This window comes from Hesperophylax consimilis, chromosome 21 (genome assembly GCF_061612785.1).
Source record: "Hesperophylax consimilis isolate HC1 chromosome 21, BYU_Hcon_1.0, whole genome shotgun sequence".
Classification (NCBI taxonomy): Eukaryota; Metazoa; Arthropoda; class Insecta; order Trichoptera; family Limnephilidae; genus Hesperophylax; species Hesperophylax consimilis.
The window spans coordinates 11,043,706-11,063,614 of record NC_142856.1 but is presented as its reverse complement, the minus strand read 5'-3'; positions in this window follow the sequence as shown (position 1 = coordinate 11,063,614).

Genomic DNA, 19,909 nt, shown 5'->3' with positions numbered 1-19,909 from the left:
TTATTTTTATTTTCTTCATTTTTAATTTCAATTTTTAGACTGTTGAAAGCTTTTATAGCATGGTATTGGTAGTGTCTTTGTCCAAAGCTTGAATTTACTGTTGGAGTTTTTATGTTTTCTTTGTACGCTTGTCTAACTGGTCTGTTAGTGTTATTTTGTGTATGTTGAAATTTATTTTTTTTGTCAAATATGTAGTTTAGTAGTGTTTTAACGTATAATTGGCGTATATCTATATTTGGTCTGTATCAGTCAGTCTATGTTTTTTTAGTATTACCTTTAAGATCGTTTTCTGTGCGGTTTCTATGTAATTGATAGCCGAGTTTGTTGCTCCTCCCCAAGCAATAATTCCATATTCTATTATTGATTGGCAGAGTGCAAAATATATTGTTTTCAATTGTTTTATTTTATATATGTTTCTTATGTTTAGGAAAATGTGTATTGTTTTGAGGAGTTTATTTGTGATTTGTTTGATGTGAGGTATCCATCTAAGGTTATGGTCAATTACGATTCCTAGATACTTTATTTGTTCTGTTTTTTCTAGAGGAGGGCAATCGCAGATGTTGGTGTTTAAACATTTGTGTATTTTATGGTGTTTGTGTTGTTTTTTGGCTGTCCCGTGCTATTTTTACTGTATGTTGTGAATTTTGTCTTTGATATGTTAAGTGTAAGTATGTTTGAGTCTAGCCATGTTTTCACTTGCGAGATTCCCAAATTCTCTATGTTATATATTTATTTAAAAAAACATTTTTACCCCATTTGGGGTAATTTACCCCGGTTCCCCGACCGCTGCTCTACTCGATTGCGCTTAGCAATCCTATCCAAATTTATTTGTGCGTTCGTTCCGTTTTTTAAAATCTGCAAGCAATCCTTACTTTGGATTAATTTATTAAAGATTATTTTTAAACACATCTATTTCAATATCATTTTTATTTTCAGTGATGAACGAATGCAAATCTTGGAAGCGGAAATTAACCCACTTTCCGACATCCGATCGAGCTGAAACTCGGCAGACAGGCTCCTTATTGTCGATGACAATTCACTTTTGGTTTCAATCACGAACACGCAAGCGGACATATACGCATTTCTCTGAAATCGAATCACATTACAGCAGTTAATATACGAAATAAATGTCGTTCCAAAACAATAGGCACTCAGTCAAAAAAAAAAAAAAAAAATTTGTTTTCAAAGGAATTTAAAAATAATTTTACGAGATGATTTTTCAAAAGTGAAAAAGTCTTTTTATTTGTACTTTTTTATTCGCATTTGTAGATTAAAGAATAACACTAGAAGTGCCTTCCGTACAATTATGTTTTGTTAGTAGAGTAAAGAATAACACTAGAAGTGCCTTCCGTACAAATTTTAATGAAAACAAAAAATGTTTCATTTAGTCCTCTAGTCCAGCGCTCTGTCTCACTTACACTTGCCGACTTCGTAAATCTCCATTTCATTTGAATTTCGTAAAAACAGTTTTGTTTTGGAACATAAAATATTTGGATCCCGAAACACGCACATAAGGCACTTCTGGTGTTATTACTTATCTATGGTGAGCACTTAGCACGTATACATATTTACACTCAATAACAAATATACGGTACATAAAATAAAATTAAAACAATTCTTTTCCTTATAAGCGAGCCGAAGGTCGCGGGTTCATATCCCGGCATGCGCAATTTAATTTAATTTGATTAATTTGTGTTTTTTTCCAATTTACTCAATTAAAATAATATATAGTATATTTGTGGAAGATACTCTCGGGATTGCCTTGGTGTAAGACCATCATTCAAAATTGAAACGTGGCTTGAAATGGCTCTGGCCGTGTTTGGTGACCCGATCTGAATAGTCAGGCCTATTCCCCACTACCTTCAACCTCACTACATACCCCAATTGGGGATGCTATACTTTCACTGGCTCCATACGGTTGGGAGAAGTTGGGACTCTTGTGCGGTTTTAATATAGATCTTAAGAGAAAACATTATGGCAGTACCAATCTGCCTGAATAAAATTTTAAAAAAGATTTCTAATTTAGATACATAGTTTCTTTGGACAAATTGTAAAATTCCTTATTTGATTTTTTGAATGTTACATAGTTAAAATGAATGGTTTATAGTTCAGTAGGTTTGTATTTTGAAATTTTGGTTTTGATTTATTTAATAAAACCAAATTAAAAACATACTTTTTAGACGGTATATGAACGTTAATTTATATCAGAAAGTGTGCTGGAATCAAATTAGCATGAACTTGAATTTGACGTAATCTATATCGAGTGGTAGAAAATCCTTGTCGAAAAACTGACATCTTATTCTGAATGTACCTCTACATATGATATAGATACCTACGCTCCGACATTAAACTTGTTTCAAATGTCATGATGTCTAGTTTACTGACATTTAATCTATGGCAAGTGGATTTCTTCAGCACTTCAGACGCGATTAATTATGCTCGCTGATGACAGATGTGTATAATACGCATAGAATTAACAATAAACCAAAGTAGAGTGAAGTGGGGTAACCGTACTCATTTTTAAAATTAGGATAACATGATTGATTAATAAGGTATCTTAAACAAACACAAAATCTTAATACGGTTCATAAGTCAGAAAGATGTATTACAAAGTTCACATGCACGTCGTCTGCGTACACTTGGCCCGTAGGCGGGGTAAGCATACGCATACCGTGGTGTAAATGTTCGCACTTTGCTTTTAATCTGCTTTTGGGTGTAAAGTTGAAAATAACCTATCCTATTTCTTACTCGAAGAATATTTTATTGTATGAATTTAACATGAGATGAGATACGTATCTGTTAAACATTATTTAACTGCGTACACTTACCCTATCACACAAAAATAAAATTAATTTACAGAACCAGATGAATGACTATCTGTATGAGATATGCCTATTTGCACCTGTTAAACACACCGCTCTAATATAATTGGTTTTACAATAGCACCCATCGCGAACGGAAGTGAATAAAATAAGAAAATAAGTTAATTTTAATTTTCTTCTTAGTGCTCAATGTACACACGACCGGATTTAAAACGACTAAAGCACCACAGAATAATATTATGGCTTTAAAAATGTAAACATATAGTTCAACAAACGCTGATTCTGAATATATAAGTTTTATTATGTATACAAAACACTGGTCGGTACGGCTGAACCTGCAGTTTCATCACAACCAGTCAACTTGAGTAATATGTTTATGGTTAACAACATCGACATCAGGGTTGCCAATTTGTGAAAAATCCCCAAATTGTAGGAATTTCACAGATTTTCGAGAAGGGAAAATGGGGGATTCTGTACATTTATTGACTATCCAACCTTATTGAAAATAACATTTACGATAATTGTGAAAACACTATATATTTCATTTTCGTTCGCAGCAAATTTCCAAAAAAAGTCTGAAAAAAATAAAAAAACCAAAAACGACTAGATAATACAAAAAAAAATGCTAATTTCAATAGAATTTCGTTTCATTTTGGTGGTAAAGGAACTTGTTGGGATTTTGTGGACAATTTGATTCAATATGATAAGATTATTTATGAGATGCTAACATTTTAGCGTTCTTCGATGTTAAAAACGTTTAATCAGAAATGCTTATGAGGAAGAGTACCTGAGAAGACCTTTGACAAAAATACCTAATTTGGATTAGTTGGGGTCAGGTGCTTGTAGTATCCTAATTTTATGTTTAAATATTTCATATTAAATTATTTCTGTATTTTGAATTAGTGAAATAAATAAATATAACATATAATTACGATTAAACTTGAAAATGACGAAAACTTGTAAAACTGTTCAATTTTAACATTATAAATAGTAGGTATGTAGTTCTCACTTAAGCTTACTGCGGGGTCTTAATCTTCATTTACTTTAGAGCGGGGACGCCAAGACTTTTTTTTTCAACTTGTAAGAAAATTTCGTGGAAATTTTTTTTAAATCAAAAGTAAACATTCAATATATTTTTTAAACAAAAATAGTGTTACATAACATATATATTACATCCATATTGGTCGCCTAGAAATGTTTCAGATACTTTAAATAAATACCGCGAGTATAATACATCTTGGCCTTTGAAATAATCGAGTGTTTTTTACATAAGTCTTTTTATAAGCCCAGAAAAAAATAATTTATAACGCCTATGAAAACTGCTTTAAAGTTCAAAATTTCCTACTTACGAACCCATTTTCGGTTATGGTTTTATTATATAATGTGGCAAATTAAGTTATTTTTAAAACGATTTGAAAACATTTAAATATTTATGCCTGGACATCCACAAAATAAAATAAAAGGCACTTTTTGGCCATGTTTTTTTCTTGCCTAAATCAAAACAGCTGGATGATTTTAAGCGGGAATTTAAGCCTTATCGCCATCTACGTAAGGAGTGTTATTGATGGCGGCTTGATCCAAAATATTACACGACGTAGTGCATCGCCTTAAGTTAAAACTGTTATGTTAAAATTATGTAATTGCAGATTAAAGCACATATCCGATGTTTCTCTACCCATGTTGAAAACTTTCTGATTTTAAAGTAGGGAAAACAGGACGAGCTTAGCTACCCCGCCAATGAATCAGGCGCAACCAAGAATTATTGGCAACAGGAAAAATAATTCAACTTTTAGCGCATGTGCCTATTGGGTTGCGTTCACAGAATAAATTGTTGCGGTTCATTTTGAACTGGTAGAGAACGTTTGAAATGTATTTGTGATTAGTTTGAAGACAATCATAGACATATGAATATTAGTAGACCTGCCCTAAGTGATTAAAAGCGTATTATCCCCACTCCCCATACTGGTTCCATTGGAACCGGCTGTGCTCGCGTATGGCCTCAAGTGAAATTTGAAAACGTGACGTCATCATTCTTGTGCGAACTATGGTCGAGGCATCATCGGTTCATTTTACGAAATAACACGGCAAAATGTTGACTTGTACTATGAAAACTTGTAAAAATAGATGTGAAAAAGAGAATAAACCCAATTGTCGTATTACATTCCATATATAAGCATTATTTTACTTTATTTTAAGCATGTTCACATCGTATAATATGAATCAGTTGTTACTATCACATCGAGAAACGTCTGGACGCGAAACACAAAGCTGGTTGGTTGCTGGGAAGTAAATTATGAACATTTATAAAAGTGTCTTAACTAAATACTTAAACGAAATATTCGACTCTGAAAATAGAACCGAATTTTTTTGCCGAATTTGGACTTCGCAAATTTGTTCATAACGTGGCGAGTAATTTGCGCTCCCATGTAAAAATGTCTATTCATTCAAAAGCAGATTTTACTTTTAAGAAGTAAATGGTGATATTATAATGCCAGATGCCTATTTACTGTCAGATTGATTTATTGACGAATCACAGTCAGCCTTACGCCCTTCGTTCTTCAACAGTTGATTTTACCCCTCGCCATTATCTTCTCGTCTATTAATTCCTATGTCTGTGAAGACAATGCTTTTATATATTTTTGGCGCTGTCTTTGGCCGTTAGAAAAAAAAACGTACCTTTTGAGAACGGTAATCGGTGACGTCACGGTCACGGGTCACGTCCATAGATTTGATGCGATTTTTGGAGACCCGAAAAATTATAGGGGTATTTCAGATAGAAGGTCATTAGTCATTATTGATAATAAAAAAATAAAAAGGTAATCATGCGCGAATTTGTCGCAAACATCACTGCATCCATTTGCCCACCGCGTACGGTTACCCCACGTGACTCTAGGTATAATATATATATTATGTATATTATAATGAGACACGATACACGGTACGAGTAATGTGACACTTACCAAGATATCACACGTAGTGTCGAGTGTCTAATTTCTAGGTACCTACTTACTACTCTTTTGTAAGACTTTAAAGCAGTGATGGGAAACCTTATCGCCGTCGGGGAACATTTGGATTGATTGGAACACACCTGACAAGAATCATTTTAATAAAAAAAAAACGAAAATGCGTAACCAAATGCCATGTTTGCATATGAGTCCATTAATAGAAATTTAAAACTGTATTTGTAAAGAGAATGGTTTCCCTTGAGTTGCATCAACAGATGTGTCCGCAAATCGCATTTTATATTGCGTTCAAAACACAAGACTGGTTTAATCTTAACAGTAATTCTGCATTCAAGTCCACATGTTTAAGTAATCATTACACGCGGAACAAGCATATGGTTTTCCTCGGAATTTTGCAGCAGATAGTGTAAAACTAGAATTTTACTTTGAAATGCGTCAGCAGATGAATCCGTAACTAGATTTTAACACACCATTCTGAAAACCAAACACATTTTAACTTAAGATTGAAATTCTCTGTGAGTCCACAGCTTTAATTAAAACTACACCCATCGCATTAAAATGGTTTCCTCCAATGTTTGCAGTACATAAGTCTGCATCTTGGATTTATGATTCCACAACTGAAATTCTGAAACTCAAGAGTTATTCCTTGTGAGAGTTCCCAACTTAAATTACACCCAGAACACAAAAATGGTTTCTTCCAACTTTTACAGCACATAGTCTGCAACTAGAATTTTATAACTGTACCTCAAAGACGAGAATGGTTTCTTTCGAAATGCGTCTACTAAAATACAAGTTTAAAACATTTTTTAATTTAAAAGTGAAACTTTGTGCAAGTTCCCAACTTTAGTCAAAACTACACCCAGAACAGGAAAATAGTTTCCTCAGATATTTCCAGCACATAGTCTGCAACAACAATTTAAAAACAAATTCAAACACGTGAATGGTTTCCTTCTTAAATGCGTTTGCAAATTTTTATTTATTTATTTTTTATTTATTTATCTATATAAAGTTTTTTACAAGTGGTTTTTCGATGCCTGTCTCACTAGGGTAAACCTGTGTCGAGACAGACATAGAGTACATCGATGTATATACATGTAGTTAAGTGAATATCAATAAGGGTAAATACAAAATATAAAAATAATACAAAATAATTTCAATACAATCAAAAGAACGGTTGGGTTAATCCTGTTAAGATTGTGTTCATTACAAATGTGGGAAAATATAAATAGATCATTTTAATTAAGTTTGAATTTGGTCGTGTGTAAATAGTACTTGTTGTCTATGTGCAATTTGGTTTACATATGCTTGCAATAGTGGGACGCCCTGTGATTGCAATCCATTTCTTTATTTCGTGTTTAAATTTTGTCATTGTTTCTAATTGTCTGATCGTAGTTGGTAGTATATTGTATAGTTTGCAAGCTATGTTTTTAAAATGTCTTTGTCCGAATGAGGTTTTAGCAAAAGGAGTTTGAAGAAGTTCTTTGTTTTTGGCTCGGGTATTGTGAATAGTTTGTGTTGGTTTGTATAGTGATTTATTGTTCTGGTGTAAGTTGACCAAGATGGATCTTGCATACAGCTGTTTTATGTCCATAACATTGATAGTATTGCCGATCGTATCAGTGCTGGTAGAAAGAGGAACCTTAAGGATTATTTTAATTGTAAAAAGCATTCACTTTGTGGCTCATCATAATTTATAATAAAAACACATAAATTTGTTTTTGACCACGATAGTTTTATTTTCACTCTACCGGTTTCGGAAGATCCCTTCCTTCGTCAGGAGAATATTTAAAACTGATCTACTACACAAAATATTGACACATAAATACAAAAATGTTAAGTGTTTGAGGGAGATGTGGACAAAGTGGAAGGGGTAATTACGGGAATTCCAGGAAGAACAGAGCGGTTAACTGGAAATATGTCAAGAATAGGACTATAAGACAGATTTATTTGGTTATTTATTATACTGGAGTTATTATTGAGGGATTTTCTGATTTCAAGTGCTTCTAAATTATCTAATTTTTTGCCTTTATTACTACGGTGAAGAATTTTAACCCCTGTATCTTTACTAAAAGTATGATCGGTGGAAATGAGATGGTTGGCAAACTCCGAAAAATTATTGTTATTTAAACATCTAAAATGTTCCGTGATTCTAATATTTATATTTCTAGTTGTCTTACCTATGTAGAACGATGGACAATCGTTGCAACATAGTTGGTAAATGCCTGAGTGGCTAAATTTGTGATCTTTATCTTTAGTATTTTTAAGTAATTTTCCCAAGTTGTTATCAGTATAGAACGCGGGTTTAATGTGGGTAGGCAAATTTTTTGTACTAAGTGAAGAAAAATTGGATATGTATAAGATTTTACGCCATTGAAAGGGATTTATGATTTTATTATTAGTTTTAGGTGTACCAGATAAAAATGTATTCGTCGAAATGAGTTTAAGTTTCTTATTCAGGATTTTATCAATTAAGTGTGTCGAGTAACCATTACTTAGAACAATTTGTTTTATTTTTGACAGTTCAATTTCGAAATTAACAGCTGATAGTGGGATTTTTACTAAGCGGTGTACCATTGAATGATAGGCAGAATGTTTGTGTGATATCGGGTGGTTTGACGTGTTATGTATAGTTATATCCGTGAATGTCGGTTTACGATAGATGTTAAATTCAATTGTATTATTTATTGAAGTTAGTGTTAAATCCATAAAATTAATCGATGCATTACTGCCTACCTCTACAGTGAATTGAATGTTTTTATGAAATGAATTTATAAGAAGAAGGAATTTAGTTAGTTGCCGCTCTGTTCCCGTCCAGATACAAAAAATATCGTCTACATATCGTTTCCAAGTGAGAACATTATTTAAGAGTGATGACTTACAATTAAAAATCTTATTTTCTAAGTTATTCATAAAAATATCTGCCAACAGTGGGCTAGTAGGAGCTCCCATAGGTAGCCCTTGGCTCTGTTGGAAGACGCAGTTGTTATACTGGAAATAATTTTGATTAAGGCACATATTGAATAAACGAGACAGGTCATCAATCATATCGTTTGACCTGTCTCGTTTATTCAATATGTGCCTTAATCAAAATTATTTCCAGTATAACAACTGCGTCTTCCAACAGAGCCAAGGGCTACCTATGGGAGCTCCTACTAGCCCACTGTTGGCAGATATTTTTATGAATAACTTAGAAAATAAGATTTTTAATTGTAAGTCATCACTCTTAAATAATGTTCTCACTTGGAAACGATATGTAGACGATATTTTTTGTATCTGGACGGGAACAGAGCGGCAACTAACTAAATTCCTTCTTCTTATAAATTCATTTCATAAAAACATTCAATTCACTGTAGAGGTAGGCAGTAATGCATCGATTAATTTTATGGATTTAACACTAACTTCAATAAATAATACAATTGAATTTAACATCTATCGTAAACCGACATTCACGGATATAACTATACATAACACGTCAAACCACCCGATATCACACAAACATTCTGCCTATCATTCAATGGTACACCGCTTAGTAAAAATCCCACTATCAGCTGTTAATTTCGAAATTGAACTGTCAAAAATAAAACAAATTGCTCTAAATAATGGTTACTCGACACACTTAATTGATAAAATCCTGAATAAGAAACTTAAACTCATTTCGACGAATACATTTTTATTTGGTACACCTGAAACTAATAATAAAATCATAAATCCCTTTCAATGGCGTAAAATCTTATACATATCCAATTTTTCTTCACTTAGTACAAAAAATTTGCCTACCCACATTAAACCCGCGTTCTATACTGATAACAACTTGGGAAAATTACTTAAAAATACTAAAGATAAAGATCACAAATTTAGCCACTCAGGCATTTACCAACTATGTTGCAACGATTGTCCATCATTCTACATAGGTAAGACAACTAGAAATATAAATATTAGAATCACGGAACATTTAAGATGTTTAAATAACAATAATTTTTCGGAGTTTGCCAATCATCTCATTTCCACCGATCATACTTTTAGTAAAGATACAGGGGTTAAAATTCTTCACCGTAGTAATAAAGGCAAAAAATTAGATAATTTAGAAGCACTTGAAATTAGAAAAGCCCTCAATAATAACTCCATTATAATAAATAACCAAATTAATCTGTCTTATAGTCCTATTCTTGACATATTTCCAGTTAACCGCTCTGTTCTTCCTGGAATTACCGTAATTACCCCTTCCACTTTGTCCACATCTCCCTCAAACACTTAACATTTTTGTATTTATGTGTCAATATTTTGTGTAGTAGATCAGTTTTAAATATTCTCCTGACGAAGGAAGGGATCTTCCGAAACCGGTAGAGTGAAAATAAAACTATCGTGGTCAAAAACAAATTTATGTGTTTTTATTATAGATTATTTTAATGATTAATTTTTGTGCTTTTATAATGGGGTCGAGGGCACTAGAAGAAGCATTACCCCAAGCTAGAATTCCGTATTCTATGTGTGATTGGCATAGTGAGTAATAGACTGATTTTAAAAGTTTAAGGTCAATAAAATTGCGTGTTTGTTTGAAAAAGTATATAGATTTGCGGATTTTATTCGTGGTGTTATGAATATGTTGTTTCCAATTAAGGTTTGTGTCAAAATTTATACCTAAATATTTAATATTGTTTACTTGTTCTAAGCATGGGCAGTAACAATTCCGGTTAAGAGATGAATTTTTGCATTTGTGTATTTTCAAAGTTAGACTTAGGTTTGACTTTGGGATATTTATGAGACTGAATAGTGTGTATTTTGTTTTAGGTATATTAAGAGTTAGTGAATTAGAGTCGAGCCAATGTTTTACCTCTTGAATTCCTTCTTCCGCTTTGGCGTATACGGTAGGCCAGTCTTTTAATTGAAATAGAAGGACTGTGTCATCGGCGAAACTGACAATAGTGGCATCGATATCTAGGTTACACAACTCATTTATATATATTAGGAAGAGCGTTGGACCTATACACTGCCTTGTGGGACACCATAACTAATTGGCAAAAATTGACTCTTTGTTGTTCCGAGTTTAACGCATTGGGATCTGCCAGATAAGAAGCTGGAGATAAGGTCTAGTTCTTTATTTCTAATACCCATATTGAACATTTTGCGTTCCAATTTGATATGTGATATTGTATCAAACGCTTTACAGGGGTCGAGAAATACCGATAGACATTTCGAGCCCTTATCTAGGTGGCCAGAAATATGGTCAGTTACTGTGGCTATGGCATCGTTAGTGCTTTTATGTCTTCTGAAGCCAAATTGACGAGGCGATAGAAGGTTGTTGGCTTCAAGGTATTCCATCAGACTATTATTCACGATCTTTTCAAATACTTTTGAAAGGGAATTGAGCAACGTAATTGGACGGTAATTGCTGATGTCAAGTTTAGAACCTGTTTTAAAAATTGGGATAATAAGACCTTGTTTTAGAATAGTGGGAAAAAGGCCTTGGCGGAAGCTAATACTAAGAAGATGAGTTATTGGTTGAATTATATCAGGGGCAATTTTTTTAAGTACAGTGTTTGGTATTTCATCTATGCCGGCAGATGAAGTGTTTTTGAGAGAGTTTATTGCTACAGAAACATCTTTCTCTGTAACCTTTTTAAGAACAAAACGTGTTGGGACTTCATCATTGGTAGAGGGGTCTCTAGTGTTAGGTGTATTGTTATCTGTTGTGATTTTTTTTGCTAATTCTGACCCTATATTTGCAAAATAATGGTTTACATGATTGACAATTGTGTTAGGGTTCGATGTAACGTGTACAGTGTTATCATTGATGTTGAGAGAGTTTAAGACGTCGGTAGCTTTGGGTGAATTGGTTGCTTCCTTGATGATTCTCCATATTTTTTTAGGGTCATTGTTGCATTCGGAATTTTTTTTACTATAGTATAAATTTTTGGCTTTCCTAATTACTCGTGTGCAAATATTTCTGTATCTTTTGTAGAAATTATGGAGTGTGATATCATATGGATTCGTGGCACATTTTTTATGTAAGGAGTTGCGTTTCCTAATGCAGTTAATGATTGTATGGTTTATCCATGGTTTAAGGGGTTTGATAGTTTTAGGAATGTTTTTGGTGGTGATTTTGGTGTTTTGGTTAAGGGTGTCTTGTAGGTAGTTAGAGAAGTAATTCCAGGCATCCTCTGTGTTTGTTATATTATGTACTATGTCTTAGGATTTGGATTTAATCATTTTGTTGAGATTGTCATAGTCAATTGTTTTCTTAGTTGTTGTAGTTGAAGCTTTATTGTGTACATTGTGTTTGGAACCCATTGTGAAGGAGGTGGCATAGTGATCTGTAATTGATGGCGTATGAATTTCAGAGGTGTATAGATTGGAAGATTTTACCATAATATGGTCGATGCAGGAAGAGGAGTATTGCGTACATCGAGTTGGTGAATTTATAGTGCTTACCATTCCATGAAACATTACTGTATTTAAATAGTCTTGACACTGAGGATGTTCATTGTTTTTTAGAATGTTGATGTTGAGGTCTCCAATTAAAACTAAGTTCTTTATTTTGTTTAGCTCAGTAAGACAGTTATTTAAGTCAAACAAAAATGGAGAGATATTTGGTTTAGAAGGAGAGCGGTAAAGTGCGATGATACATGTCTTGACGTTGTATGTTATTTGGAGACAGTTTGAATTTGTAATGGTAATTTCTTTGACGTTATACGCGTTACGAGTATTGTTTAGTGTGTATACTACTATACCGTCGTTTTGTCTGTAGTGATTTATGGTTTGGTGGTGAGTGTAATCAAGAATAATTTTGGGAGTATAAGAAGGTGTTAGCCAACATTCTGTCAGGATAATTATATCATATTTGATTTTAGTAAGTTCGAGTTGGATGAGAAATTGGTCAAAGTTTTTGTTTATTGATCTAATGTTTTGATGGTATATTGATAGGTTCGAATTGTTAGATGTCATTTTAGTAGTTACAGGATCCATTTTTATAGGGCACTTATATTAACATTTTTGCTCTTAAGGATATAGCAATAAGGAAGTTGAGTCCATTTTTTTTATTTTTTTTATCAATGTTTGCATTCAAACTTAAATACTGGTATTTGTTTTTTTTTTTAAAGTTTGTTTTCATAATTAAATTAATTCTCAAAGTTTAAATTTTATTAAGCCCGCCAAAACGAGCGGAATCCGAGTGGTAAGAGGCGGGGTGTGGTGTGACGTCATTCGAACTGTGAAAACCACGTCGCATAAGCATTTTGTATGGAAAAATTTGTAATTCTTCAACGAGGAATTCCAGTAATTTTTTTACCAATGTTAACCGTCTATTAGAATTGATGTTATTAAAAAAAAAAGAAAATTGATTTAGATTTCATAGTTAAATTAATATTTTAAGTTAGAATATTTGCTTTTCTCGTCCGGTACGGTACTTGTACGGTATTGCCGTCGCTACTTGTTGACGTTCCCCGCGCGAATTCAGGACCACCGCGCAGAAAAGTAAAGACCAATAGTAAAATAACGGTTTACAGCCCAGTTCACTGTGAGACTTTTCTGGGCGGCCGGCGGCCTGAAGTGTATCACATGCTATGTGACATGTATAATAATAAAAACTTCTAAGTTATGCAATAAACAACATATTATTATAAAGCACTATACGAATATGTATCTTTAGAAATCCATTTCATATAATAATAACAACAAATACGTACATATATTTGACAAACCCAAATAAACCTTTGGCCTATACACCTCTCTCATCTAAACCGACCATCTCTCATGTAATAGAAAGAGATGCACCATAGGTGATCCGTTGTACGTACAAGTCACGACACATGTGACGTCAGAATTCTTTCGACCAATCGTGGAGCGTATACAGTCTATTGCTATTGAATGCTTTTTCAAGAACGTTTAACTAATTCTAAGAATAATAATATAGAAATATATTTATATATTTAGAATCGATATTTTTTGATCTACATGAACATATTTTTTATAAGTCAAAATATTTTTTACTCAACTTCCTTATTGCTTCAGCAATAGTTTTGTGTGTTGAAATAATTTTCATAAAGTTAGCGTTATTTGTGTATGCATCTATGATTGTACGAGAATCTTGAATAAAATCAAGAGATATCACTAATCACTCTTATACCATCTAATATAACTTCAATAAATAAGAGAATTAAGAATAATAAAATATCAAAAGCAAAACCAATCAGGGGAATAAGAAGAATAAAAAAATAATAATAATTTGCGACAAATAAGTTAATAAAATGCACAAAAATATCCAATATGGACAGACAGAATGTATGTTTTATGACAAACAAGATAGTCATATAAAATATAAGAATAAATAGAAATGTAGAGATTGGAAACTTTAACCGGAATGCTTAATTATAGTGATTTGAGTAATTATAATAAACATGGAAATTTTAAGAATGAAATGGATTAATATAAATGAAGGTATTGAATATATTAGAAGAGGTAGAGAAAGAATGTAAACAGAATTAAAATCATTTGTATGGTAAAAACATTTAAAACAAGTAGTGTACATAAAATAATTTAAAAAAACATGAACAGACAGATTATAGGTTTTGTAACAAGTAAAATAATGATATAAAATATAAGAATAAATAGAAATGTAGGGATTGGAAATTTAAGAAAAATTGCATTATTATAGTGATTTGAAGAATTATAATAATACATTAAAATTTTAAGCATGAAATGGATTAACATAAATGAAGGTATTGAATGGATTAGAAAAGGTACATGAAGAATGTAATCATAATTAAAGTAATTTGGATAATAACCTTTAGAATCAATGAAGAGTGTAAAAAAATAGGTAAAAAATATGAACAGATAGATTATATTATGAGTTATAACAAGTAAAATAATCATATAAAAATTTAGGAATAAATAAAAATGTGGAATTTGGAAATTTTAAAAGAATTTCATATGTATAGTGAATTGAAGAAATATAATAAAACATTAAAATTTTAAGAATGAAATGGATTAACATAAATGAAGGTATTGCAAGGATTAGAAAGGATACACAAAGAATGTACACATAATTAAAGTAATTTGAATAATAAAAACCTCTCGAACCAATAGTGTAATCAATATAGTTAAAAAAGATGAACAGACAGATAATATATTTTTGAAATAGTTAAATAATCATATAAAATGTAAGAATAAATTGAAATTTAGAAATTAGAAATTTTAACAGAATTGTAAAATTATAAATATTTGAAGAATTAAAATAAGACACTAAAATTTTAAGAATTAAATGGATTAATATAAATGAAGGTATTGAATGGATTAGAAAATTTATACAAAGAATGTAAACATAATTAAAATAATTTGGATAGCAAAAATATTTAGAACAGATAGCGTAAATAAAATATTTAAAAATAATTAAAGAAATGAGGATTTTGATGGAATTACATAATTGCAATAGTATAAGTATTAATAAAATAAAAATTAAGTTAAGTAAATGAATATATATATATACGTTTTGCTACGTTGTGTAGTTGCTATGGTTACTTGCTACGTGCAGCCTACAATACTCACCAGACATTTTAGGTTATAATAATGAATGTGGAATCACAAACTTTATCCAGTACTGGAAGCGCCAATTCTTGAGGGTTAGATACCTACAAGAATGTTTGTGATCCCAGGGTTCTCAGGGGGTTGGGTTCGAAACCAGAAATGTGTCAGGTTACAATGTGTACTTTAGAGTCAAGGAAAGAAGATTTAGAGTAACATTAATGTATATTATTTCGAATACAATATAAGTCTATACACTCTACCGTGTGAGTTATAACGAAACCAATATAATAAAAGTTAGATATAAGCTTACCCCCAAGGTTCCGACCACGCTTTATCTATCTAGCTAATTAAGTAACATCCACTCGAGCTGGAGCAGCACCTCCTCAGGCTGAGCTCCTAGGGACTCCAGCCGGAGCAAGAGGAAGATTCAGTTCCGCCTCCTGGCGACTGTCCGTTGCAGGAACTGTGTAATCTGGCGACTGAGGAAGAGGTATCCGGTGCCCGCGGTCGCATCCGTGTATCCTGGCGAGGATTCCCTTTATGTAAGGAAAAATAGGCCTCCACACGGCCCTGGTGAAAATGCGGTCGGCGTAGTGCCAAACCGCGAGAAAGAATACTATCCTTCTGTTTCCGGGAACCGGGCACAATATTTTACGCCACTGGCTTCTTCATCCCATAAAGGATGGGTCGGATTCAAGCAGATCACACCCGATAACACTTCTGACTCCGTTTGCGATTCATGATGTCTCGTGGTTACAATATTCGAACGAGCCACCGAACTAATTCCACTATGGAACTTCGTATTTTACACCATTTATACGATTTTATTATTCAATCTCCGCGTATAAAATTAGACTTCGCCACTCCGATTAAAGGGAAACCATTCCCAAACAATTTCACTCCGGAAAACTGTGACTGTCGTCTGCCGAGAGCTCAGGCCCACTCCTTGATTTCTCTGCAGGCAAGGAAGTGTTTTGTTTCTTTCTGTTTCCGCCCGGTACAGATTTTAAATTTAAAATTATGATTCGAAATTTTACCAAAACCAATACCAGCGACAATCGCCCAGTTCCCAACTAGGTTAGAGAATCGGCGAGGATAAATGTGATGATGCAGAATAAATTAATGAATAAAATATTAAAACAAAAGGAGTCTAGCCCTGCATCATAACAGTTTGGAGAATATAAGTAAGAGATCAGTGCGATTAGAAATTTTGATAAAATTTGGTATGTAAATTGAATAAGCTGTGCTAATTAAAATCATAAAAATTATTGTAATGAATAAAATTAATACGCTGATTGGAGAAATTACATGATTTGTAACAATTTGACGAAGTGAAATAAAGAGCACAGTTAGAATAATAAGAATTAATACATGAGTTATAAGAGTTATATAATGAAATAATTCTATTGCTTGATTAATTTGAATGAGATTCATCAAAATTGAGAATGTTAAAATCATTAAAAAAGTACTGTACTTGGATGAATAATCGTGCGTTACTAAAAAATGTAAAAAGATTAGGAGCGTTGACTGGAATAAGGAAATAAGGATTAGAAAAGCCATAAAAAATATTAAAATGGTAAAAAAAAATGAAATAGTAGGATTATTAAAATGTATAAAACAATTATCATGATTACAATAAGAATAAGTAATTAAATAGTAAAATTTTTCCATAATAATAAGATTGTGATTAATTTTGTGTGAATAGTTTACACCTTTTTAAGTAAGTTTTTTTAAGTCATCTACGTGTCTAATATATATTATTTTTTCGTTGGTGTTACGCCTTACCATTATTCTACCCTCCTTATACCAGACATAGATATAGTTTTTTTCTTTGGCGCATTTTTGGTTTGCCATAACAGTTCTTTATGGTAATGGGCGAGTTCTTCTCCAATATATATCTTCGCTTGTGAAAGATGATTTAGGGACGCGTAGTTAATGTTTTCTTACCGCAATGAGGTTGTCCCTCAAGCTTTTGTTTCTGAAATGTACGAGCAGTTTAGGGGGGGCATCGGTACGTCTGTCAGGTATTCTTTTTACATCTGTTAAGTCGTTTTTTGTTATCTCCAATCCAGCCGCTGCTGCCACATTTATGACTATTTCTGTCGCCTGTTCTCCATTTAATTGTTTTATTCCGGCTATCTCTAGATAGTTCAATCGGGATTTGAATTCAAGTTCAGACAGTTTGATTTCGAGGTGTTTTACTATTGCATTTTTATCTTGATGTTCCTTTTTGATTATTTCCATTTCAGTTTCAATTTTTTTATTTTGTAAGAAAGTTTGATCTATTTTTTTACAGTAGTTCGTCATATTGGTTACTTATGAATTCAATGCTTTTCTGAGTTTCTGCAGTGATCTTTTCCATTTTAGTGATTATTTCTTTTTTAATGTTTTCCATTTTTTTATCAATGTGAAGGATAATTTTTTCCATATTTTTAGCGTCAAATTCCAGTGCACCTTTTCCTCTTGTAGTTGCCATGCTTGATGTGCTGGGTGATGTTAAATTTGATTAAATTTTTTGTGTTAATTTACTTCAATTTTATACCAGAGATTTTGATTATTTATTTTTGTCGTTAATTTAATAGTTCCAGAGATGTCACTTTAGTTCAGGTTTGTAATTAATACCTTAAAATTATTTAAAATTTAACACTATCAGTTTTAGTTGTCGGCACGAGATGGAGTTATACTTAATTATATTAAATAAATATGGGAAGTAAAATAAAATATAATTTTGGTTTGACTGAGGATCGAACACTGCTTCTCGAGATTTTGTTATTTCAAATGAACTACGCTAACCACTTGGCTATGTACCGGATATCGGGTAAAGAGATTTTTTGCGTGTATAGAGTTCCAATGTGCACTTATTTATGATAAAATAGTGTTTTTTTTTTCAACGGATTTTTTTACTGATTTTTGGTATCAGCACTTACACTAGATAGATTTGGGTTTTAAAATGCTTTTTCTCCGCATGCAGATTACTTTATTAAAGTCTTATTGTTACTATATTGCTTGCTGTGACACTTTTTAACTTTAACTTGTTGTAGGTTATTGTAAAGTATTAGATTCGGTTTTAGCGTGATATTTTTTCCGTATACATATTACTTGATTAATGTCTAATTAACACTATATTCCTGTGATATTATATTCGCTGGTTTCACTTTTATTTTCAAGGTATAGTCGTTGACTTACAGTTGACCGCTCAACTTTTAGGTTAAGTATATTGTACCAGGTTTTTATGCTGTTAAAGTGACTTTATTTGTTTTAGGAATTCACTGATTCACTCCACTGATTCTATCTTTTGTTTAATATGTTGGTTTAAATGTTATTCTTTAGATTTTACAGGATTTTTGTTGTTAAACTGTGGAGGTATTTTATTAATGAATCCACAACGGTAATTTTATCTGTAAGCGAGTCCCCAGTTTAATTAGCAATTCACTCATAAATATTAAATTAAAAGGGGATGTAGAATCGCCCATTTATTTATGTCAAAACTGCTTTCAAGTGACATAGATAAGATAACACAAGTACCTACCTTTCAGCTATGTTATAACTTTCTGTGGTTTTTGTAACAATGTCTTAAAAATTTATCTGAAACACCGTGAAAGAAAACCGTTCTCGGGTTCTGAAACTAATATTTTATACTATGTTTGTGATCAGCAGGCCGCACCAAAATTGCTCGCGTGCCGCACCAAAAAGCCTCGCGGGCCGCAGGTTCCCCACATCTGCTTTAAAGTGATACATTTTTTTAATTCTTCATTTAAACACTTGCTAAGCTGCCAAATCATTTTGTCAGCAGTAATAACTGTAAGGAAACAAGTTATTAATTAAACATTAGGAGTTCAATGCGCTACAGAGAGGATGTATATTTACATTTCTTAAATGAATAATAATTATATTTGGATTTAGCGCTCTTGAGGTGAGTTTTCACAAAAAAGGCGCTTTACAAATTAAACAATTATTATTTCTATTGAATGATTTGTATAGCGCCGTTTTTCGAGAAAAATCATTTCGAGAGCGTTGTACAAATATATAATAAATATTTCTACAGTGCTCTATCTTATTACTATCCACTATATAAACTTATTTATTAATCTAAAATCGAAGAGATAACGATTTATCAGTAATATCCAAAAAATATTTAATTAACTATTTCTGTAAAATTTTAAGACAAAACAAAGCATTACAATATTAGCCTACTCTCAAAGTGTTAATGTTTGTAAAATATTATTTATACAAAACAAAATTAATATACTACATAGTATGTATCATCTTTATAATATTATCATTAGTAATATAATGCTAAGTTGTTCAATATTGTCACCAAAAGTATTTCAAGTCAACCTTGATATTATCCGTGTACATATGCTGGTAATTTATAGTTTGTCATCAAAATCAAATTCAGTTTTGACAATTAGTTATAACAATGGCTTGTACCGACATGAGATACAAATACTTGTGAAAAAAAATATTTTAGTTATTAAGTACTTTCTTCACAAACATTATGTCTTTTAGTTACATAGATGATGAAAATGATATTAATTTTTGTAAGGTAAATAACCTGCATGAATGGTTTCAAAAACAAGATACAATAAAATGTAAAACGAGTAA